The 24,851-nt window shown below is 39.1% G+C and overlaps 1 long non-coding RNA gene across 19 annotated transcripts in view; it reads right to left on the reverse strand.

Moving 5' to 3' along the window:
* Positions 1 to 24,851, reverse strand: part of LOC110203312 (uncharacterized) — a 128,244-nt gene that overhangs the window by 95,360 nt on the left and 8,033 nt on the right. For 13 of the 19 annotated variants that reach the window (XR_002322932.2, XR_002322933.2, XR_013483572.1 and 10 more), the window contains 10 exons: positions 15,812 to 15,952; positions 13,904 to 14,046; positions 12,983 to 13,126; positions 11,941 to 12,075; positions 10,672 to 10,811; positions 9,540 to 9,681; positions 8,786 to 8,928; positions 7,400 to 7,544; positions 5,820 to 5,962; positions 4,804 to 4,943 (listed from right to left, as the gene is read on the reverse strand). This is a non-coding gene — a long non-coding RNA (uncharacterized LOC110203312). Of the gene's footprint in view, positions 1 to 1,881; positions 1,997 to 4,803; positions 4,944 to 5,819; positions 5,963 to 7,399; positions 7,545 to 8,785; positions 8,929 to 9,539; positions 9,682 to 10,671; positions 10,812 to 11,940; positions 12,076 to 12,982; positions 13,127 to 13,903; positions 14,047 to 15,811; positions 15,953 to 24,851 lie in introns of all 19 variants that reach the window. The other 6 variants (XR_002322924.2, XR_002322926.2, XR_002322916.2 and 3 more) reach the window with 2 other exon arrangements.

Consider the following 24,851-nt stretch of genomic DNA (forward strand, 5'->3'; position numbering starts at 1 on the left):
GCTCTAATAGTCTGTTCTCTAAGCTGTCTCCTCCCTGGAAAATTCTGGCATGAATGATACCTCCCAGTCCAGACTTTCTGTGTCTGGTCTGCTAAGGACCCCCATAGTTTTGTCACTGTATGTTCCAAGGCATCCAATGATGCTTTCTGTATTTCAAAGTTTATTTTTCTCTTATTGGATTGCCCATGGTCTTAACTGTAAAGTGACAGCATATACTGTCTCTCTTTGAAATACTATCTTGTACTTAAAACCTTCTGGTAATGAGTAAGTGATCTTGATCCATTCTGAATAATAGGAATATTAATAGTAGTCTGATCAGTACCTGATTAGTACACAAAAAGTAATCACTTCTCTTGTGGGATCTGATTTTTTACTTCTTGGAGCCATATAAGGTACTTGATTATAAGTGTGTTGTTCAGGACCTGAGTTTTAATTAAGACAATCACCACTCTCCTGATATAAATGATATGGAAATAAAGGTAGCATTTCAAGCCACAAATATCATTTGTTACTAGGGTTTCAATTAACCTGACTCTCAGAATATCCTGATAGCCTGAGAACGTAAAAAACCCATTTTCTCAAAGATGCCATTGAGAGTTCTGAGGCCCATTCCAGCTCTGAAAATCTGGGTTCTGTGGCACTTCCTAGCTCTGTTCTCTCAGAACAGTTCCAAACTAGAAATTCAGAATTCTCTGGGATCTCCTGATGTTATCTCTTGTTCTAGGTCTCCATCCTCCTTACCCCTTTAGTCTCCCTCTCCCTCACTGCCTCTCATATTCTGTTATCTATGTCTTCCCTCAAGTACCAGAGTCTATGCACTAAGTTCCCATTGGCCCGGAGTATTTTAGTTCCCTGGCACTGTCCATCTCCCACTTTCTGTCTTTGACATTTTTTCCTCCTTCATATATTTATGGTTCTAGAGCTCATCAAGATCCCGTAGTCTGGATTATAAATTTCTTCCAAGATCTCACTGGAATTTTTACTAACCCGTCTCTCTCTCTCTATCCATTGGTCAGCTGAGAATAAAACAAAACAAAACAAAAATAAAACAAACAAAAACATGTTTTCAAGGAAGCCATTGAAAGTTCTATCGCTCATACTGCCTCTGAAAATGCAAGCTATCACCCCCTTAGCTCTCTAGTTTCATTCCCCACAGAGATCAGACATTCAGCAGTCAATGTGCTCCCTTTTAATTCACTGTCCTTCAAAAGTTATTGTGGGCAATAAAGATTCTCTAGTCATTACCATTTGCAATCTTAAGTAATTAAGGAACTGAAAAAAATCCAATTGATGACCATTTGATTTTGTTTATCTAACCTGATTAGCGTACTACAAGGAATGGCTTGTCCTGGGGGATTGTTTTTATTTCTTAGTGCCATGTAAGGTACTGGATTATAAATTTATACCTTTGGCTGTAGTGTTCTTCAGGACCTGAGCTTTAATTCAGACCAACACCATTCTCTGGATATGGATATGGAAATAAAGGTAGCATTTCAAGCCACAAATATTATTTCTTATTAGGGTTTCAATTATCCTCTCTCTCTCCATGCCTTGTCAACCACAGAACATAAATAAAATATCCCATGTTCTCAAGACTGCAATGTAGTGTTCCAAGATCCCTTCCAGTTCATAAAATCTAGGTTCTATGGTACCTCCTAGCTCTGTTCTTTCAGAACAGTTCCAAACCAGAAATTCAACATTTCATGTACTATCCTGATATCATATCCTTTGTTCTAGATGCCCTCTTGGCTCTCACATTCCCTTCTCTATGGCTACTTTTGGATCCCCTCATCTACCTACTAAGGTCCCACTGGCTTACACTATTTTCTTTTCTATGGCTCTGTCCATCTCCCCCTTGTTGTTTTCTAAAGTCCCTCCTACCTCTTATATTACCAGTTCCAGGGTTCATCCAGATCCGGCAGTCTGGATTCTAAATTTCTTCCAAGCTCTTACTGGAGTTCCAATTACCCTGTCTCTCTCTCTATTCCTCGGCCCCCTGAGAACATAAAAAAAAAAAACTGATCTTCTCAAGGAATCCACTGAGAGTTCTTAGACACCTTCCAGATCTGAAAATGCTGGTTCTATATAAGCTTTGTTCTTTCAGAACCCTCTCACACCAGAAATTCAGACCTCATTGACTGGCTCTGTCAAATGGCTCTGTCCATCCCCCTTCTACCTCTCATAATACAGGTTTTTTGGTCCCTATTGAGATCTGGCAGCCTGGATTATAAATTTCTTTCAAGCTTAGGTATTTTATATTATAATACCCTCTCTGATCTGATATTTTGTCTTCAATGTCCACTCCTATTTACAACATTCAAGGTTCAGAATGCCTTCCTTTTTCTGAAATCTTCTTCTCTGTCCCCACCACTCTTCTCCCTTGAAAGGCTATGACTTTCTATGTGCTAAGAACCCTAATAGTCCTGACATTCTATGTTCTATGGCCCATCTTGCTCTAAAATTCGAGTTTTTTCATCTGTTTATTTTTGTCTTTTCATACTACAAATGTGTTTTAGCAATATGATGATTGAAAAGCACCAATGTTGTGTTTTTTAAATACACTGCATTTTACAATTACTATTTCACTATTAAATATATACTCCCTATTACCAATAGCAGTATTAAGTAATTAAGGAACTGCATTTAATCAAATCAATGCCCTCCTTTTTTAAAAGCAGTTATATCAGTATTACCTGATCAAGGCCCTAGCACTTCTTTTGTCAGGGGATTTTTATTTCTTAGAGCCATATAAGGCTCCAAGATTTTAAACTTATACCTTTGGCTATGTTCTCTAGGGCCTAAATTTTAATTCTGACAGTTACTACTGTACTGATATGTTATTCAGAAATAAGTCTTCCATTTAAGCCACAAATCCTTTGTTACTGGGTTTTCAGCCCAGCTATCTCTCTCCGTTCCTTGGCCTTCTAAGGCCATCAAAAAACTCATCTTCTCAAAGGTTACATTGAGATCTCTACCTCCAGTGCTAGAGTCCTCTCTCATCTCCAACATTTTGTTTTTTATTTTTTTAAAGGCACCTCCCAGATGAGACATTCTGTGTACTTTGGCTACTTCCTGGTCTGATAATCTGTTTGTTGTGCTCCCATTGGCCACAACAATTTGTGTTCTCAGCTTCTTTCCATCTCTCACTTTCTGGATTCTGAGGCCCCTTCCAGCTTGGATATTATCTATACCACTTACCCTTCTCTATCTATTATCTATCTTGGCTTCATTTTTCCCTCCTAGATTTCCTTAGCCAGCTCTAAGAATCTGTATTCTAATGTCTTTTCCATCACCAACAATTTTCCTTGAATGGCATCTCCCAGGCAAGATAATCTATGTCATAATGACCCTCTCAGTTCTGACAATCCATGTTCTATATCACCATCCTTCTCTTAAATTTGGATTTTTTTCTTTTCATTTTGAAATTTGTTTTTATCTAAATATCTTGGCAGTGGGATTATTTAAAAGCAATTTGTTTTTTGGTTTTAAGTACACAGTACTTAACACATTATGGAAATCAATAAATATTTCCCGTACGTTATGAAAAGTAGTCATTTCAATCGCAATCTTAACACATCAAAAATTGCATGTAATCATTTTTTGCCTTTATTTTCAAGCCACATAAGACTGTATTTTCATCATTCCTTTTTAGCTATCTGGTTCAAGATCTGAGTTTTAATTCAATGCATCACCTCGATCCTAATATAAACTATGTTTAAATAAATATTCCATTTTATAACATAAATAAACTATGATATTCTTTTATAAATTAACCTGTCCCTCCCTCCTACCTTTGGCCACTGAAGACAAAAAAATACCTCCTTCACAGCTCTATTGTGTGCTCTAAGGTGCCTGTCAGTTCAGAAGAGCTATAAGGTTCAAGGCAGTCTAGGCATTCTGTGATTTTTGAGGCCACATCTACTTCTGAAGTTCTGTATTTTAATATAGTTTGTCAGTATTTTAATATTTAACCTGTGCTTCTCAATAACTAGGCCCACTGAGCACATTTAAAAAAAAAAAAAACAAAACTCTGCATCCCAGCCATGGTACTGTGGGCTTTGGAGATCTGAAGACTTATGTCCTAAAGACCATCCCATCTGTGACATTCTGTGACATCCAGGCCACTCTTACTTTTAACATCCTCTCTGCTGCTAGCTCTGATTTCCCTTTTTCTCCATGCCCTACTGGTTCTGACGTTCTCCACCCTATGCCTATTCCCAGGCCTGATATTGTCTGTGCTAAGGTCCTTAGACTCTGACAATATGTGTTCTCAGACTCTTATCATCTCCTACTTTCTGTGTTATAGGGTCCCCTGAACACCCACCTCTGATATTCCAGGTTCTAGAGCCTCACCCAGCTCAGACATTCTGGATTCAAACCTGCCTCCCAGCTCACAGATGCTTCCTTCTAAATTCTCTCCCAGCTCTGCTATTCTGGCCTCTCTCTGGGTGCCCCCTGCCTATATCGCCATTCCTGAGGCAGGACTGCCCTCCAGTGCTCACATTCACTACTCTAAGCTCTCTCTCACCTTTAACTTTCTCTTTGGAAACACACCTCTCAGCCTAGGCATCTATGATCTAAGGCCATATACTCTAGGAATTTTTTCCTATTAATTTCTTAATATTTATTTTATTACTATATATATGTATGTGCATATAGATATACATATATAAGTTTTAGCAACACAGTAATGTAAAAAGACAAATGGCTTCCCTTTTAAAACCTATGTACTTAATACCTTATTGTTCTCAACAAAGACTTGTCATTCATTACCAATAATAGTAATATTAATCGCAGTCTTACCAGATCAAGGCACTTCTGCAATTACTTTTTTGCCCGTTTTTTTTCTTTTGTGGAACAAAATAAGGCACTTCATTTTCACCAATCCCCTTTGGCTGTATTGGTTCAGTCCCTGAGTTTGAATACAGAGCTGCACCACTGCACTGAAATAAATCGTATGAAAATTAATTTTGCAAATGATACCACAAATATAATGTTTTATTATTTTAAAATTTTACTTGTACTTCTCAATACATAGACTTATAGAACACATTAAAAAAAATATTTCTTCCCCTCTATGATATTGTTTGTTCTGAAGTTCATCATAGATCTGAACATCTACATTATAAAGGCCATCCCATCTCTGACATTTTGTGTTTTAAGGGCTTTCTTAGCTCTGAGGTCCTTTCTTCAAAGTGTCCTAGAGGTTCTTAACATTCTCCCCTTGACACAACTCTCAGGCCTGACAACATCTGGAGTGCTATGGTCACCTGGGCTCTGACAATCTGTATTCTCACACTCTGACCATCTCCTACTTTCTTTGTTATAAGGGTCCCTCAGTCTCCTCCACCTTGACATTCCAGGTTCTAGGGCCCCATCCAGCCCTAGCATTCTGGATTCTAAGATAGTTTCCAAATCAGAATGGCTATGTTCTAAAGATTCTCCTAGAACTGATATTCTGACTTCCATGGTTACTGCCTATTCTACCATTCAGAGCCCAGAGCCCTCCCAGCACACAAATTCTGTTCTAAGTTCTCTCTTACATTTAACATTTTGTGTTGACAGGCACCTCCCAGCCTAGACATCCGAGGTTCTAAGGACCCTCCCAGCACTGTCATTCTTTCTGCTGAGGCCCCATTCATTTCTGATATTCAAAGCTTTTCTTTTTCATTTGCTTTTATTATATTCCACCACACATGGGACTTAGCAAGACAATGATGTGAAAGCACAAATGAGGTCCCTTTTAAATCCTATGTACTAAACAATTTTTTTTCATTAAGCAGTCCCCAAAGTAGCAGTAGCAATAATGATAGTCTTACCCAATCAAGGCGCTGCATGGAAATAATTTTAATACCCGTTTTGTTTCCTTTTTATGGAGCCTGAGAAGGCACTGCATTTCCCCCTTTTTCTTTGGCTGAATTGGTTTAATACCTGAGTTTTAATTCAAAGGATCACCACAGAGCTGAAAAAAATTATACAGAAATTAATGTGTATATCATGACACCACTATCTTATTGTTCTTCAATTTACTGTTGTTTCCTAAGACTTTAACACACAGAGTACACTAAAAACCTTCTTCCCTGCTATGATAGTTTGTTCTATAGCCCCTCAAAGGTCTGATGATCTGTGTAGGGCTGTCTCAGCACTGAAATTGTTCCGTGTTCTAAGGGCTCACCTAGCTCTGGAATCCCTTGTTCTAAGTACCCCTCCTATCTCTGACACTCTTCCATGTCTACTCCCAAGCACAACATCTCTGTGCTAAGGTGTCCTGACAATTTGTGTTCACAGGCTCTGCCTATCTCCCACTTTCTGTGTTATAGGGTCCCCTGAACGCCTAGCTCTGATACTGTAGGTTCTAAGACCCCACCCAGCTCAGGCATTTTGGATTCGAACCTCCCTCCCAGCTCACAGATGCTTCCTTCTAAATGCTCTCCCAGCTCTGCTATTCTGGCCTCTCTGGGTGCCACCTGCATATATTCCCATTCAGAGGCAGGACTGCCCTCCAGCTCTCCCATTCTCTATTCTAAGCTCTCTCGTCTCCAACATTCTCTTCTGAAAGGCACCTCCAGGCTAGACATCTAGAATCTTCCCTGGTGTTACATCATAGGGATTTTTTCTTTTCATTTCTTAGTAATACAGTATTTTTTTTGCAAGACAATTGGGGTTAAGTGACTTGCCCAGGGTCACACAGCTAGTAAGTGTCAAGTGTCTGAGGCCAGATTTGAACTCAGGCCCTTCTGACTCTAGGGCTGGTTCTCTATTCACTGCACCACCTAGCTGTCTTGTAATATAGTATTTTAAAAGGATAACTGGTATCCCCTTTAAAACCCACATTTATAAAACCTTATTTTTAAGGATCAAATACAAAATGCTCTGGCATTTGAAGCACTTCATACCCTAGCTCACTCCTACATTTCCAGTCTTCTTAAACCTTACGCTCTAATACGTACTCTTTGAACCAGTGACCCTGGTGTCCTGACTGTTCCACCAATAAGACCCTCCATTTCCTGGCTCTATTCATTGTTTCCGGCTGTCCCTCATGCCTGGAACACTCTCTCTCGTCTGCTCTGACTACTGACCTCCCTGGCTTCCTGTAAGTCACAACTAAAATACTACCTTCCACAGGAAGCTTCCCCAACCCCTCTTCATTCCAGTGCCTTCCATCTGGGCATTATTTCCTATTTATCCTGCATAAAACTTGCTTTGTACATGGGTTTACATGTTGTCTCCCCCAATAGATTTTAAACTTCTTGAGGGCAGAGACTGTCTTTTGCCTCTTTTTTTATTCTCAGGGCTTAACACAGTGCCTAATGCACAGAAGGCATTTAATGAATGTTTACTGATTGATTTTCAACTCCTTTTTCATTACTACTACTAATAATATCAATAACATTCTTACCAGAAGAAGGTACTGCATAGGATTACTTTTTTGCCTGTTTTTTCCATATTTTAGAGCCACAGAAGGCACAGCATTTCCCTCTTCACTCTTTAGTTGTATTGGACAAATAAATACCTGAGTTTTAATTCAAAGGTTCACCACTGAGCTGAAATGAATTATATGGAAATTAACGTTACATATCATTGTATGATTATACTTTCTAATTATTTTCAATTTTCTTGTACTTCCCAACACCCTAACCCACTAAGCACATTAAAAAAAGCTGTTCCTCAGTAGGATATTTTTTGTTGTAAAGCCCCTCCAAGGTCAGATCTATGTTCTAAGGGCTGTCCTGTTGATGACATTCTTTTGTTGTAAGATCACTCCTACTTCTGATATTCCTTGTTCTAAGGGCTCACCTAGCACTGCTGTTCCTTGTTCTAACTACCCTCTTAGCTCTAACATTCTCTTCTCTATGCAACTTGCAGGCCTTTCATTCCTCTCTGCTAAGGTCTGACAATTTGTATTGACAATACTTTGACCATCTCCCATTTTGTGAATAATGTTGGGGTTTTTTGGGGGGGTTTAGTCATGTCAGGTGTATCCAACTCTTTGTGACCCCTTTTGAGATTTTCTTGGCCAAGATACTAGAGTGGTTTGCCATTTCCTTCTCCAGCTTATTTTACAGCAGAGGAACTGAAGCAAACAGGGTAAAGTGACTTTTGCCTAGTGTCATACAGCTGGGCAACAGGGTCAAAGACCTGTTTGAGGCTAGATTTGTACTCAGATTTTCCTGATTCCAGGCCCGGAGCCCTACCCACTGTGCCACCTAGCTGCTCCTTTAAGTACACATGTATGGTCTGAGAATAATAAGGCTGAATAATAAGCCCCCCCTGCCCAACCCTCACCTCTGATATTTGAGGTTCCAGGGCTCCATCCAGCCCCAGCATTCTGGATTGTAAGATATCTTCCAGATCAGAACAGCTATGTTCTAAAGGCTCTCTCAGATCTGATATTCTGGCTTCTATGGCTACTGCTTATTCTACCATTCAGAGCCCAGCACTCCCCAGCCTACACATCCAAGGTTCTAAGGGCCCTCCCAGGGCTATCATTCTTTGATCTGAGGTCTCATCCTTTTCTAATATCCGAGGTCAGTTTTTTCCCCCCACTTCACTGCACATGGGACTTAGCAAGACAGTGATCTAAAACAGGCCTGCCACAACCTGCAGCCCGAATATCCTCTACATTTTTCATGGGCCATCCAAAATTCTTTGGTTGTGCCACAGGTGGCTGGTAGGCCTGATCTGAAAGAATCAATGCTCTCTTTTAAATCCTATGTATTAAACACTTTATTTTTCTTTCATTAAGCAGTCCCCATAGTAGCAAAAGCAATAACAGTGGTCTTACCAAGTCAAGGCACTGCATGGAAATAGTTTAATACCCGTTTTGTTTCCTATTTATGGAGCCAGAGAAGGCACTGTATTTCCCCCTTTCCTCTTTGGCTGTATTGGATTAATACCTGAGTTGTAATTCAAAGGATCACCACAAAGCTGAAATGAATTATATGGAAATTAAGGTTACCTATCATGGTATACTTTCACTTTCTTATTGTTGATAAATTTACTGGTACTTCCCAAAATCTTCATCCACTGGGCACATTAAAAAACAAACTCTTTTCCTCAATATGTTATCTGTGTTCTAGAGGTCAGAAGATCTATGTTCTAAGGACTAACTCATCTCTGACATTCTGTGATTTTTAATGCCAATCTTATTTCTGATGTTCTGTGTTCTAAGGTTCTCCTAGCTCTAATGTCTCTTGTTCAAAGCGTTCTGACATTCTCCTTTCTATGCAACAATCAGGACTGACATTCAGAGTGCTAAGACTGCCTGGGTTCTGACAATTTGTGTTCTCATCTCCTATTTTCTTTGTTATAAGGGTCAACTCTGTCTCTCCACCTCTGACATTCCAGGTCCTTGGGCCCCATCCAGCTCAAGTACTGTTTTTATTTTTTAATTGTCACTTATTTATTTTTAAAACTCACATTTTTAAGATTTGAGTTCCAAATTTTCTCCCTCTCTTCTACCCCTCCATTAAGAAGGCAAGCAATATGTTATCAATTATACATGTAAAGTCATGCAGTATGAATAATGGCGGTCTTACCAAATCAAGGCACTGTATGGAAATAATTTTAATACCCGTTTTGTTTCCTATTTATGGAGCCTGAGAAGGCACTGCATTTTTCCTTTCCTGTTGGCTGTATTGGTTTAATACCTGAGTTTTAATTCAAAGGATCACCACAGAGCTGAAAGAAATTATACAGAAATTAATGGTGTATATCTTGGCAAAATTTCACTTTCTCATTGTTTTTAAATGTCCTGCTTCCCGATATCTCAACTCAATGTGTACACTAAAAAGAAACACCTCCTCCAATAAGATATTGTTTGTTCTAGAGCTCCTCACAGGTCAAAAGATTTATGTTTTAAGGGCTGCCCATCTCTTACATTCTGTGATTTTAAGGCCACTCTTACATCTGAAATTCTCTTTTCTAAGGGCTCCTCTAGCTCTTACATTCTCCTCTCTATCTCTATCCAGCTTCCAGGCCTGACATTCTCTGTGCTAAGGTCCCTAGACTCTTGACGGTTTGTGTTCTCAGACTCTCATCATCTCCCACTTTCTGTGTTACAGGGTCCCTTGAACACCCACCTCTGATATTCCAGGTTCTAGGGCCCCACCCAGTTCAGACATTCTGCATTTGAACCCGCCTCCCAGATCACAGATGCTTCCTTCTGAATGCTCTCCCAGCTCTGCTATTCAGGCCTCTCTGGGTGCCCCCTGTATACACTGCCATCCAGAGGCAGGGTGGCCTCCCACCCCAACATTCTCCTTTCAAAAGCAGCTCTCAATTTAGCATCTAGCATCCTAGCCTCTTCTGACATGCTAGGGATTTTTTCTTTTCCTTTCCTAATATTTATTACATTATGCTGCCTATGTTTCTTAGTAACACATTATTACTTTTAAAATTTAATGCCCCAAAACAAAAAACAAAACAAAAGGGGCAGCTAGGTGGTGCAGTGGATAGAGCACCGGCCCTGAAGTCAAGAGGACCTGAGTTCAAACCCGGCCTCAGACCAAATACTTGACACTTACTAGCTGTGTGACTCTGAGCAAGTCACTTAACCCCAACTGCCTAAAAACAAACAAACAAACAAAAACAAAAAAACTTAATGCCTTATTGTTTTCAACAGATTGCTCATTCATTATCCAATAACGGCCATTTCAAATGCAGACTTACCAGAACAAGGCACTGCATGGGACTATTTTTTGCCTGGTTTTCCTTATTTTAGAGCCATAAAAGGCACAGCATTCCCCCCCTTTTTCTCTTTGGCTATATTGGTTTAATACCTGAGTTTTAATTCAAAGTTCACCACAGAGCTGAAATGAATCGTATAGAAATTAAAGTTACATATAATGGCATAATTTCACTTTCTTATTGTTTGTAAATTTACCAGTACTTCCCAAAACCTTAACCCACTGAGCACATTAAAAAACAAACAGAAGAACTTTCCCCACTATGATATTGAATATTCTTTAGAACAGCCCCTCACAGGTCAGAATATACACATAGCAGGTGCTTAATAAATGTTTATTGATTTATTGGGAAGATCTATGTTCTAAGGGCCTCATCTATGACATTTTGTAATTTCAAGGCCACTCTTCTCACGTGCTGCGCTCTAAGGATTCTCCTAGAGCCAGTTCTCTCTTATCTCTTGTTCAAAGTGCACTAGAGGTTCTGACATTGTCTTCTCTATACAGTTCCCAGGCCCGACATTCTCTGTGCTAACATCTTCTTAGCTCGGCCAATTTGTGTTCTCAGACTCTATCTCCCATTTTCTGAATAATAAGCCACCCTGTCCCTGCCCTCAACTCTGCTATTTCAGGTTCTAGGGCCTCACCTTCTTCAGGCATCATTGACTGTAAGACACTTCCTAGCTCAGAACAGCTGTTCTGCATTCTATGTGTATTCCCAGCCTGACATTTTGTGTGCCTAGTCTCCCTGAGCTCTGAAAATCGATGTTCTCAGACTCTGGCCACCTCCCACTTTCTGTGTTTTAAGATCCCCCAAACCCTCACCTCTGATATTTAAGGGTCTAGGGTTCCATCCAGCTCCAGCATTCTGGATTCTAAGATATCTTCCAGATCAGAACAGCTATGTTCTAAAGGCTCTCTCAGATCTGATATTCTGGCTTCTATGGCTACTGCCTATTCTACCATTCAGAGCCCAGAGCCCTCCCAGCACACAAATTCTCTAAACCGTCTCCCACATTTAAAGTTTTGAGGTTCTAAGGACTCTCCCAGCACAGTCATTTCATTCTTTGTTCTGAGGTCTCACCCTTTTCTGATATCTAAGGTTTTCATTTATTACTTTTCATTATATTCCATTACAAAGACAATGATCTAAAAGAGCCAATGTTATCCCCTTTTAAGTCCTATGGACTACACGCTATATTTTGCTTTCATTAAATAATCCCCATAATAGCAAAAGCAATAATAGCAGTCTTACCAAATAAAGGCACTGCATATATTACCCGGTTTTTTTCCACTTTATGGAGCCTGAGAAGGCACTGCATTTCCCCCTTTTCCTCTTTGGATATATTGGTTTAATACCTGAGTTTTAATTCAAAGGATCACCACTGAGCTGAAATGAATTATATAGAAATTAATGTTGTATGTTGTGGCATAATTTCACTCTGTTTTCAAATTTACTGGTCTTTCCCAATACCTTAACCCACTGGGCACATAAGGAAAAATGCTTCCTCCACATGACATTGTTTATTCCAAAGCCCTTCACATGTCAGAAGATCTATGTTCTAAGGGTTGCCCCACCTGTGATATTCTGGTATTTTAAGGTCACTCCGACTTGATACTCTCTGTTCTAAGGGCTTCATGAGCTCTGTTATCTCTTGTTCAAAGTGCCTTCCTAGCTCTGCCATTCTCCTGTCCAAGACTACTCACAGGCCCAATGTTGTGGTGCTAAGATGCCCCAGGCTCAGTAATTTTGTCTTCTCAGACACTCACCATCTTCCACTTTCTGAGTTATAGGGTCCCCTGAATGCCCACCTCTGATATTACAGGTTCTAGGGCTCCACCCACCTCAGATATTCTGGATTCAGACACACCTCCCAGCTTACAAATGTTATGTCCTAAAGGCTCTGCCAGATCTGACTTTCTGGATTCTTAGAGTTTCATTCCAAGTTTCAACATTGAGAGGCAAGACTGCTCTCCAGCTCTCAAATTTGCTATTTTAAGCTCTTCTCTACCTCCAACATTCTCCTTTGAAAAGCACCTCCCAGTGTGGATATCTACAATCTAAGGTCCTATCAACTTCTGACATGCTAAGGATTTTGTCTTTCTATTTTTCAGTGTTTATTTGTGTGTGTGTGTGTGTGTGTGTGTGTGTCTGTGTGTGTATATTGTAGCATAGTAATTGCAAAGACCATATGCATATGGTATCTGTTTTAACACCTGTGAATTTAACATCTTATTATTTTCAACAAAGATTCCTCATCATTATCCAATTATTGTAATGTCAGTTGCAGACTTACCAGATCAAGGCACTGTATGGGATTATTTTTTTGCCTGGTTTTCCTTATTTTAGAGCCACAAAAGGCACAGCGTTTCTCTCTTCGCTCTTTAGTTGTATTGGACAAATAAATACCTGAGTTTTATTTCAAAGGATCACCACAGAGCTGAAATGAATTATATAGAAATTAATGTTGCCTATCATGGCATAATTTCTCTTTCATATTGTTTTTCAATTTATTGGTATGACTCACTGAGTATATTACAAACAACTCATTCCTGGCTATGATATTATTTCTTCTAAAGCTCTCCAAGTCAGATATATTCTAAAGGCCATCCTGTCACTGATATTGTTATTTTAATGCCATTCTTACTTCTCACAGTCTATGTTCTGATTTCCCCTCCCCTCCATGCCCTACTGGTTCTCATGTTCTCCACTCTATGCCTATTCCTAGGCATGATATTATCTGTGCTAAGGTCCCTAGACTGACAATTTGCTTCTCAGACTCTCATCATCTCCCACTTTCTGTGTTATAGGGTCCTTTGAACACCCACCTCTGATATTCCAAGTTCTAGGGCCCCACCCAGCTCAGACATTCTGCATTTGAACCCGCCTCCCAGATCACAGATGCTTCCTTCTGAATGCTCTCCCAGCTCTGCTATTCTGGCCTTTCTGGGTGCCCCCTGCCATTCAGAGGCAGGATGGCCTTCCAGCACTCTCTCCCACCTCAACATTCTCCTTTCAAAAGCAGCTCCCAACTTAACATCTAGCATCCTAGCATCCTCTGACATGCTAGGGATTTTTTTTTCCTTTCCTAATATTTATTACATTATGCTGCCTATGTTTCTTAACAACAATATTACTTTTAAACTTTAATGCATTATTGTTTTCAACAGAGTCCTCATTCATTATCCAATAATGACCATTTCAATTGCAGACTTACCAGAACAAGGCACTGCATGGGATTATTTTTTGCCTGGTTTTCCTTATTTTAGAGCCATAAAAGGCACAGCATTCCCCCCCCCTTTTTCTCTTTGGCTGTATTGGTTTAATACCTGAGTTTTAATTCAAAGGTTCACCACAGAGCTGAAATGAATCGTATAGAAATTAAAGTTACATATAATGGCATAATTTCACTTTCTTATTGTTTGTAAATTTACCAGTACTTCCCAAAACCTTAACCCACTGAGCACATTAAAAAATAAAACAGAAGAACTTTCCCCACTATGATATTGAGTGTTCTTTAGAACAGCCCCTCACAGGTCAGAAGAGCTACATTCTAAGCATGCCCCATGTCTGTGATTTTCAGATCATTCCTACTTCTGACCTGTTCTATTCTATGTGCTCTTCTAGCTCAGATAGTCTCCTCTCTATGCATACACTTAGGCTTGACATTCTGTGTGCTAAGCTCTCCAGGGTTCTGTGTTCTAAGATTCAGACTATCTCCCACTTTCTAGGTTGGAACATATCCCATACCCTACCCCTGACACTCCAGGTTCTAGGGCCCCATTTAGCTTTAGGCACTCTGGATTCTAAAATGCTTCCCAGGTCATAAATGCTAGGTTGTAAATGTATAGCGGGGCCTTCCACTTTGGCCCCTTCCTACTCTGCCGTTCAGGGTCAGGACTTCCTTCACTGCTCTCTCCCACTTCTAATCTGGACTACCAAATCTACCTCCCAGCTCAGACAGTGGATTATTTAAGTTCACACCTCCTCTGACATGTTAGGAGCTTTGTCTTTTCATTTCTTAATGTTTATTTTATTACACTACATATCAGTCATACAGTCAATAAACATTTATCAAGTGCCTACTGTGCTATGTGCCAGGTAGTGGTAAAGGGTTGGGGATACAAGAGGCAAAAACCAGTTCCTTCCCTTAAGGAGTTTACAGTCTAACTGGGGTGTCTAGACACTAAGCAATCTGCTATGTACAAACAACTTTATACATAATAAATAAGAAATAATTAAGTGAGGGGAAACCCTGGAATTAAAAGAGGCTAAGAAAGGCTTCCTGTAGAAGACAGGATTTTAATTGGGATTTAAATAAAGCCAGGGAAGCAGGAGACTAGGAAAAGAAAGCATTCCAGGCACAGAGGACAGCCAGAGCCAGAGAAAATGCTCAGAGTCATGTCTTGTTCATGGAACTACCAGGAGACCAGTGTCACCAGATTGAAGAGTATATGCTGGGGACTAAGGTATAAAAAATACTGGGGCAGGGAGGGGAGATTATGAAGGGCTTTGGACGTGAAACAGGATTCTGTGTTTGATTCTGGAGGTGATAGGGACCCACTGAAATTTATCAAGCAGGAGAGTGACATGGTCATACCTGAGAATTACCACAGACGCTTTTGGTAGCTGAATAGAGGATGGTTTGGAGTGGGAAGAGACTTAAGGCAGCCAACCATCAAACTATTGCAATAGTCCAGGCTTGAGGGGATAAGGGTCTGCACCAGGGTGGTGGCAGAGTCAGAGGAAAAAAGGACATGTATTTGAGAAACACTGCAAAAGTGAAATTGATAGGCCTTGGCAATGAATTGGATTGGGGAGGGGGGGGAGAAGGAAGAGTCCAGGATGACTCCAAGGGTTTGATGCTGAGGGATTGGAAGAATGGCATTGCCTCCTACAGTAATAGGGAAGGTAGGAGAAGGAGGAGTTAGGAGGAAGGATAATCAGTTCAGTTTTGGACATGTTGAATTTAAGATGTCTACTGGACATCCGCCTGTCCTATCAATACAGTATTTTAAAAGCATAAGAGGTGTCCCTTTTGAAATTTATGTATTTAACACTTTATTATTTTCAACAAAGACTCATCATTCATTACCAATTATAGTAATATGAATAGCAGTCTTACCAGATAAAGGCACTGAATGGAATTACTTTTTTGCCCGTTTTTTTTCTTTTATGGAGCCAAATAAGGCACTACACATTGTCACCAATTCCTTTTGGCTGTTAGTTCGGTCCCTGAGTTTTAAGACAGAGCTGCACCACCTCACTGAAATAAATTATATTGAAAATTAATGTTGACTATTTGCCATAAACATACTTTGTAGTTGTTTTTAAAATTTACTTGTTGGTCCCAACATACTGACCCACCAAGCACATTAAAAAGAAAAATATCCTTTCCCACTACAGCATTATTTCTTTTAAAGCCCCACACAGGTCAGAAGTTCTATACTCCCAGGCTCATTCCATCATTGTTATTCTGTTATTTTAAGGCTCCTGACATTCTCTGCTCTATGTGTTGTCCTAGCTCGCACATTTTCATAGGCTCTGACCGTCTCCTTCTTTCTGAGTTCTGGTATTTTAAATTTTATTCTATCACAACACATATGTATCTTAAAATAATGATTTAAAAGGCAAATGATGTCCCTTTTATGTCCTATGTACTTTTTTTTCCAATAAATACTCTCCATCATCAATAATAATATCAATAGAAATCTTATTGGATCTAAGCATTGCATGGAATTACTTTTTTTTTTTTGTAGGGTGTTTTGTTTTAGCTACATAAGGCAGTATATTTTCACCTTTTCTCTTTGGCTCTGTGGTTCAGTACCTGATCTTAATTCAGAGCATCACTTTTGTGCTGACATGATATTGAAACATTTAGTTGCACAGCATACCATATACATTTTAATTATTTTACAAATTAACCTGATTATTCCATTATTTTCATCCACTGAACACCCCTCCCCCCCCAAAAAAAAGAGACAAAAGACAAAAAAATCTCCCTTCCCAGCTTTGGGAAGTGTGTTCTAAAGCAGAGGTGTCAAACTTAGGCTAGCAAAACTCCTGAGCACAGCCACAAAGGTCAGTATGTGGTTAGCAGGAACTCATTTTCATGTGAGTTTGATACCATCCTCTAAAACACCTTACAAGTTTGGGGATCTGCATTCTAAGTTTTCTCCCAGCTCTGACTTTCTATGGTCTAGGAACTCTCCTACCTGTAATATCCTAGTTCTAAGCACCTTATCTGGCTGACATTCCCTTCTTTCTGACTAAACTTAAGACTTAAATTCTATGATCTAAGCTCCCCACTCAGACAATGTGTGTTCTCAGGCTCTAACCATCTCACATTTTGTGTTATAACTTTCCTCCTACCTCTAGTATTTCAGATTGTAGGGCCCTACCCATCACATGAATAATTGATTCTAAAACAACTCCCAGCTCAAATATTCCCTTTTAAGTACCCTCCCAGGTCTGATAGTCTGACTTCTTTATCCACTCCCTGTTCTGACATTAGGTGCCTAGATGGGTTTCTCAGCTCCAAAATTCTACATTTTAAGTTCTTTCTTCCCTCCCTTAAAAGGTTACTCCCAGCCCAGTCATTCTTGGTTCTAAGACAGGGAACAAGCATTTATTAAATATCTACTATGTGCCACTCTGCTAAGTGCTAGACAGACATTTTCTCATTTTATTCCATTTGATCCTCACCACCTACCCGTGAGGTAGGTGCTATTATTAGTCACTTGGAGGAAATTGAGACAGATATTGTGACTTTCCCAGGGTCACAGATAGAAAGTATCTGAGGCTGGATTTGAACTCAGGCCTTCCTGATTCCATCTAGTTGCCTCATTTCTAATAATCTAAGGATGCTCTCTATCTTGACGTTCTATTTTCTAAGTTCCAATCTTGCTCTGACATAATGGGTATTTTTCTTTCTATCGATTTATTTTTTACACTTTTTCTTAGCAATAAAGTGATTTAAAAGAATGGTGTCATTTTAACGTCCTGTGGATTTAACACCTCATTTTTTTAACCAATAAATATTGCTTCTCCATTACCTATAATAGTAATATCAGTAGTAGTTTCCCCAAATTAGGACACTGCCTGGAAATTACTTCTTTGGTTTTTGTTTTTGAGCCAGAGAAGGCACCACAGACCTTCCTATCCTTTCTGGCAGTGTGGTTAAGGAGCCAAGTTTTGATTCAGAGCACCCCAAATGTGCTGATATAAATTCCATTTAAAAAAGTTGCAGAGATAACCACAAATGTCTTTTATTATTTTTAAAATTAACCTATCAAAAGCAGCAGTTTTAAAAGATCTCTTCCCAACTACCCCAGCTCTGACCTTTGAAGTTCTAATACCCTTCCTATCTCTGGCATTCTGTGCTTTTAAGGTCACTCCTACTTCTAGCATTCTTCATGCTGAAAGCTTTCCTAGCTCTAACATCCCATGTTCTAAATGCCCTTCCAGCTGGGAAATATTGCATAATAAATTTTCTACCAATTTTAACTTTCTTCTTTGAAAGGCACCTCCCAGCCCATTCTCTGTATTAGGGCCCAACCTGCTCTGGTCTTCTAGGAATTATTTTCTTCCACTTCGTATGTATCTTAGTAATACAGTATTTTAAAAGCACAAATGTTGTCCCTTTCAAATCCTATGTACAAAACACCTTATTTTTTTCTATAAATGCTTACCAAAAATAGTAATATTAACAGCCATTTTATCTGATCAAGGCATTGAATAGAATTACTTTTTTGTCTTTTGAGCCAGATAAGGTACTGTATTTGCTTTTTGGCTGTGAGGCTTAGGACTCAAGTTTTAATTCAGAGCACCATCACTATGCTGTCAGAAATTTCACTGAAATAAATGTTCTATCATATACTTTATTATTTTTAAATTAACCTGTCCTGATTACCTTCAGCAAATGAACACAAGCAAAAAAAAATCCTCAGCTATGATAATTAAGGTTCCTCCCAGATATACATGTCCTAAAGTCTCTCTCATCAATGATAATCTATGATTCTACTTCTGACACCTAATTCTAAAGGCTTTTCCCCAGGTTTGACACCTCCCTTCTTTTATGTACCCTCCTAGCACTGACAGTCTCCTCTCTGTGGCTACTCCTAAGCTCACCATTCTGTGTTTTCAAGTCCTACTTGCTTTTGACAATTTGTTTTCTCAGGCTCTCACTGTTTTATGAGGTCCTCCCTGCCCACTTCTGATATTCCAAGATCTAGGGTACCATTCAAGTAGGGCATTTTTAATTCTAAGACACCTCCCAACTCAGAAATGCTAAGGTCTAAGTGCTTTGCAGGTCTACTATTCTGGCTTCTATGTTTACTCCCAGTTCTGACCTAAATCCAGACTGTACTCCCAGCTTTCCATTTCCATATTCTATACTCTCCCATCCCCAATATTGTCCCTTAATAGTTACATCCTAGTCAGACATTCTATACTCTAAAGATCCTTCCAGGGCTGACATTCTTTGTTCTAAGGCATCATCTAGTTCTGACCTACACCTGTTTTTGGTCCTTTTCATTTATTTAATTTTCTGACAATACATATTTCTTAGTAATCCAATGATCTTAACATCGCAATTATTCTTTTAAATCCCTTGGCAACCCCTCCCCATACAGTAACTTCATTACCAATGACAATTTCAATCTTCCCTGATTAAGGCAGTGTCAGAAATTAAGATTAGTAGCCAGTGTTGACGCTGCTTTTACTTTTTCTCTCCTGTGTGGTTCATACTTAAGTTTTAATTCAGAGCATGAACATTGTGCTAATACAGATTATATCGAAATGTTGTGTATGATGCCACATACTTTATTTTTACAAAAATTAAGCAATTCCTCCCAATACAAAAAAAAAGACTCCTTCCCAACTACAATATTGTGTTCTTAGGCTCCTCCTACTTCTATGTTCTAAGAGCCCATCCAGCTTTGACATTCTGTGGCTTTAAGGCCATTCCTAAATCTGACACACTCCTGTCTAGGGCTATGCCCAAGAAGAACATTCTCTATGCCAAGGGCCCATGGGGACAATTCAGGTTAGCACAAAGACCATCCATCACAGGCCAAGCACTAAATCAAATGAAATATTTGTTAAAGGCTTAGCACAATACCTGGCACGCAGCAAGTGCAAAATAAATACTTTGTTTCCTTCCAACTCTGATCATCTCTCACTAGCTGTGTTGTAAGGTCCCTTCATATCAGTTAACAGTCCCTGTACTGAGATGACAACTACTACTACTACTACTAAGACTACTACTACCGTCTCCCAACAAGGCACAGCACAGAATTATTTTTCTGGTTGAAGTTTGTTTTTTAAGCCCTATAAGGCACCTCATTTTCTCCTTTCCTCTCTGGCTATGTGGTTCAAGAAGAGTCTTTAATTCAGAGCATCACCACCATGCTGATATAAACAATACTGTTTTTAAAATTTATAATACTAATACTTTGGCCCACTGACCAAATTCCTCTCCAGCTATCAGTCTACACAAGCCTCTCCCAGTGCTGCCATTGTGGTTTTAAGGCCACTCCTATTCCAGAAATGGAGCTGGAAGGGCTCTCCTAGTCTGACATCCCTGCTCCAAGTGCCGCTGACATTCTCTTGATGGCTATTCCCAGGCCTGACATTGCATGTACCCAGATCTCACTGATAATTTGTGGTCTCTAATTCTGATCATCTCCCACTTCTTGTTACAAGGTTTGTACTACCTGATGTTCCAGTTTCTAGGGCCCCATTTAGCTCAGGGATACTCATTTAAGAGGCCTTCCAGTTTGGACACTGTGTATTTAAAGGTCCATAGCATTCTGACAATTTACGTGGCCACTTGCAACTTCTTGTTTTCACCTCCTTCCACTGACGTTCCTATAGGCCCCCTTCCAGCTCATACAATCTGGATGGCAAAATGCCTCCCAGCTCATAGATTCTATGTTCTAAATGTCCTCTCAGTTCTGATAGTCTGGCTTGGGTGTGTACTCTGTTGTCTCTGGAATGCCATCCTAGCTCTGAAAATTCTCTCCAAGGTCCAACATTTTCCAAATGAAGTTTTTGTCCTTTGCATTTTTTTGTAAAATAATGCTGCAATGATTTTAAAAGCACAAATGGTGGCCCTGATAAATCTTGTATACTTCTTTTCCCAATAGATACAGCAAATTTGCTACCAATAAAATGAAAATTCAACAGCTACCTTACCCAATCAAGGTAGTAAACAGAATTTTATTGGGTACTCTGATGAAGCTCTTTATTTTTACCTCTCCCCTCTTCACATCGTTCAGGACCTGAGTTTTAACTCAGATCATCAAAACTAAGGTGATATAAATTGTATTGATAAATGTTGCATATCTGTTATCATATTAAAAAAAAAACCTGTCTCTCCCAATACCTTATCCCAGAATACATAAACACAACTCCTTCCCAGCTATGGCACTGTCTTCTAATCCCTTCTAGCTTTGACTGCTCTAAGGGCCCTCCTAGCTCTGACAATCTGTGGTTTTAAGGCCACTTTTAGATGTTATCTCTGGTTTGATCTGTCCTCCTAGCTCTGATATTCGCCTATTTAAAGCTTTGCCCAGGCCTGATGGTCTGTGTTTTGTCCCACTTGGTCCACTGGATCCAAGATTCTGGGTTCTCTGGTTCTTTTCAACATCTATTTTCCGAGTTTTAAGGTACCTCCCACCTTTCCTATTATAGGTTAGGTTCCTTTCAGCTAAGGCATTCTAGATGCCAGAACACTTCCTAGGTGGGACATTGTATCCTAAGAGTGTTGCCTGTCCTGATATCCTGACATCTATGTCCACTCCTAGTTCTGCCATTTAGTGTTTAGACTACCTTCACAGCTCTGAAATTTTGTATTCTGAGCTCTCTCCCACTTCCAACATCCTCCCTTGGAAGAAGCTCTCAGCCCTGGTATTCCGTTTAAAAATTCCTTCCTTCTGCTCTGACATTCCAGTGTCTTTTCAACATAATTTTTTAAAAAAAATTTTATTACACCCCACGTTTAGCAATCCAGTGATTTAAAACATAAACGATGTTCCCCTTGGATCTTGTTTACATACAATTTTTCTGCCAACATAGCCAACTCATTAAGAATAATAGGACTATCAATGGCAGTATTACTGATAAAGACACTGCAGTTACTTTTCTTTTGGTAGTCAGTTAAGACAGCATATATTCCCCTTTTCTCTGTCACTATGGTTCAGGACTCTACTCTTAATTCAAAGCGTTAAAACAGTACTGATATAAATTATATTAAATGTTGTATATCATACCATATTGTTTAAAGAAGTAAGTGCTCCCACCCAACACCTTGGCCTATGAATTGAAAAGCAAAAGCACTCGACTGCAGATGATAGTGTGTCTCAAGAGCCCTCTCAGCTGTTACAGTATGTTCTAAGGACACTCTGAGCTCTCATATTCTGCCATTTTAAAGCTACCCTTCTTTCTGATATTCTGTGTTCTACGGGCTCTCTTAGATCTATCTTTTGTTCTAAATGTGCCCCCAGCACTAAGACTCTCCTTCTCCAAGGCTATTTCCACACTTGACCTTGTGTTCAAAGGCCCCAAGGCTCTGAAAGTTTGGAGTCTCAGAATGACCATCTTCTAAGTCCTCTGTTATAAGGTGCCTCCAAACTGTACGTTCTAGGTTTAAGGATTCCATCAGCCTAGACATTCTTGCTTCTAAAGTTTCTCAGATATTCTATTGTTTCCTAAGGTCCCGTAAGCTCTGACAATTTCTGTAACCAGAGAAGTACCTTTCCACTCTCTAAGCTTCTTCCCACCTTCTGACAATCCCTATTGTAGCAGTAATTTCAGCTTAGTCATTCTGCATTCTAAGATGTCTCCTAGATCATACATTCTGTTTTAAGTGACCTCTGAAATTATTCTAACATCTCTTCCACACCCAATATTCTTTCTTGAAAGACACCTCCCAACCCTCACTTTCTATGTTCTAAGGCTCCACTAAGCTGGGAATTTTTTCTGTTTACTCATTTTTATTTTATGACATTGAATATGGTTCTTAGTCATCTAATGATATAAAAATATATATCATGACCTTTTTAAATCCTGTACACTTAACAGTGGTGTGCTCCAAACAGCTCTTCCTGGATTGTGATAAGCCTAATGTTAAAATTTTTTAGTGTACATCTTAGAAATCAACAAAAACTAAAAATTAGGGCTTGTTTTGTTTATTGTCTAGACTTAAAGTGATAAAAAAAAATGTTATTAAAACAGATTAAATGTAAAAGTGTGTCATGTGTCAATCCCCCCCCCGTCCACTGTCAACATTTACAAACACACCCTTGCATAACACTTTATTTCTTCAATAAATATAGTCAGTTAATTACTCTCAAGAGCAGTGTTACCTGATCAAGGACCTGCATGATAATTACTTTTTCCCAGCAGCCAGATAAGGCTCTTTATTTTACTTTTCCTCTTTGCATGGTCCAAGACCTTTTAATTCATAGTATCAAGACTATGCTTATATAAATTATATTGAAATAAATGTTGTGCATTATACCATAAATATACTTTATTATTATTGTTTAATTAACCTGTCCCTCCCAATTCCTTGGCCCACAGAGCACATAAACAAAAATCCTTCCCAGCTATAGTGTGTATTCTAAGGCCCCTTCTAGCTTTGATAATTTGTGTTCTAAGAGTCCTCTAAGGTATTGCATGGAATTCTTTTTGTTGTATTTTTTTTTGGGGGGGGGCAAATGAGGCACTGTATTTTTCCTTTTGGTTGTGTGGTTCAGAACCTGAGTTTTAATTTGGAACATCATCATTTTACTGATATAAATATTTCATATCATTCTATCACTGCTTTTTAAAAAACCAATATGACTATACCGTGGCCCAATGAGATTAGAACAAAACAAGACACGATGCCTTTTCACCTTTGCTATCCTGTGTTTTAAAGACTTCACTTACTTCTGGACTTTAAGCTCTAAGGGCAGTCCCATCCCTGAAATTTTCTGGTTTTATAGCCACTCCTAGTCCTAACATTCTGTGTTGGAAAGGTTCTCTTAGCTCCGTTATCCCTTCTCTATGCCTACTCCCAAATTTCACATTCTGTGTGCTAAGGTATCCCAGGCTCTTGCCAATTTGGTCTCTGGTCCTGAACATCTCTCACTTTTGTGTGTTATAAGGTCCTTTCCACATCTGATATTCCATGTTCTAGAGACCCATCCAGCTCAGGCATTCTTGATTCTAAGATGTTGCCTTGCTCAGAAACACTGTGTTCGAAGTCCCCGCCCAGGTCTGATAGTCATTCTACATCAATGCCCAGTTCTGACTTTCAGTCCAAACTCTGGTAAGTTCTCTTCTACCTCCAAAATACTCCCTTGAAAAGCAACTATGCACCCACACACTCTGTGTTCCAAGGACCCTAATATCCTTGGCCCCAGGATGACACTGGAGATTTTTCCTCTTCTTCATTTCTTTTTGAGTCTCAGCAATACAATGATTTGAAAAGACAAAAGTTGTCTCTTTTAGATCCTGTGCAGTTAACACTTTTAAAAAAAAACATTCCATATTCATTACCAATACTTTAACATCAATAGCAGTCTTATGTGACCAAGATACTGCATGAATTAGTTTTGTCCTTTTTATTTAGCCTGATAAGTAACTGTATTTTCGAATTTTTACTTTGGTCAGGTGATTCTATGTTCTAAGGACCTCCCAAACCAGACATTCTACATTCTGAGGCCTCATGCAGCTCTGACCTCCCAGGGATTTTTCTTTTCATTTTTTAATGTCACTGCATATGTTTCTTAGCAATACAGTGATTTAAAAGCACAAATGGTAGTGCTTTTGAATACTGCATACTTAACACTTTGTTTTCAATAAATAAAACCAATTAATTATCAACAACATTAATATCAATTTTATTCTTACCCAATCAAAGCAGTGCACAGAAATCATTTTTATTTTGTACTCAAACGATGCTCTGTATTTTTACCTCTCTTTATCTCTGGGCAGTTCAGGACCTGACTTTTAAAATTCTGAGCATCAATAGTGCTGATATAAATTACATTGAAATGAATGTTGCATCTTATACCATAAGTATACTTTGTTAGTCTTCTTTTAATTAACCAGGCACTCCCAATATCTTGGCCCACTGAGCAAAACAAACAAACAAACAAAAAAACCAAACAAAA

This window comes from Phascolarctos cinereus, unplaced genomic scaffold (assembly GCF_003287225.1).
Source record: "Phascolarctos cinereus isolate Bilbo 61053 unplaced genomic scaffold, phaCin_HiC Scaffold_8;HRSCAF=390, whole genome shotgun sequence".
NCBI lineage: Eukaryota > Metazoa > Chordata > Mammalia > Diprotodontia > Phascolarctidae > Phascolarctos > Phascolarctos cinereus.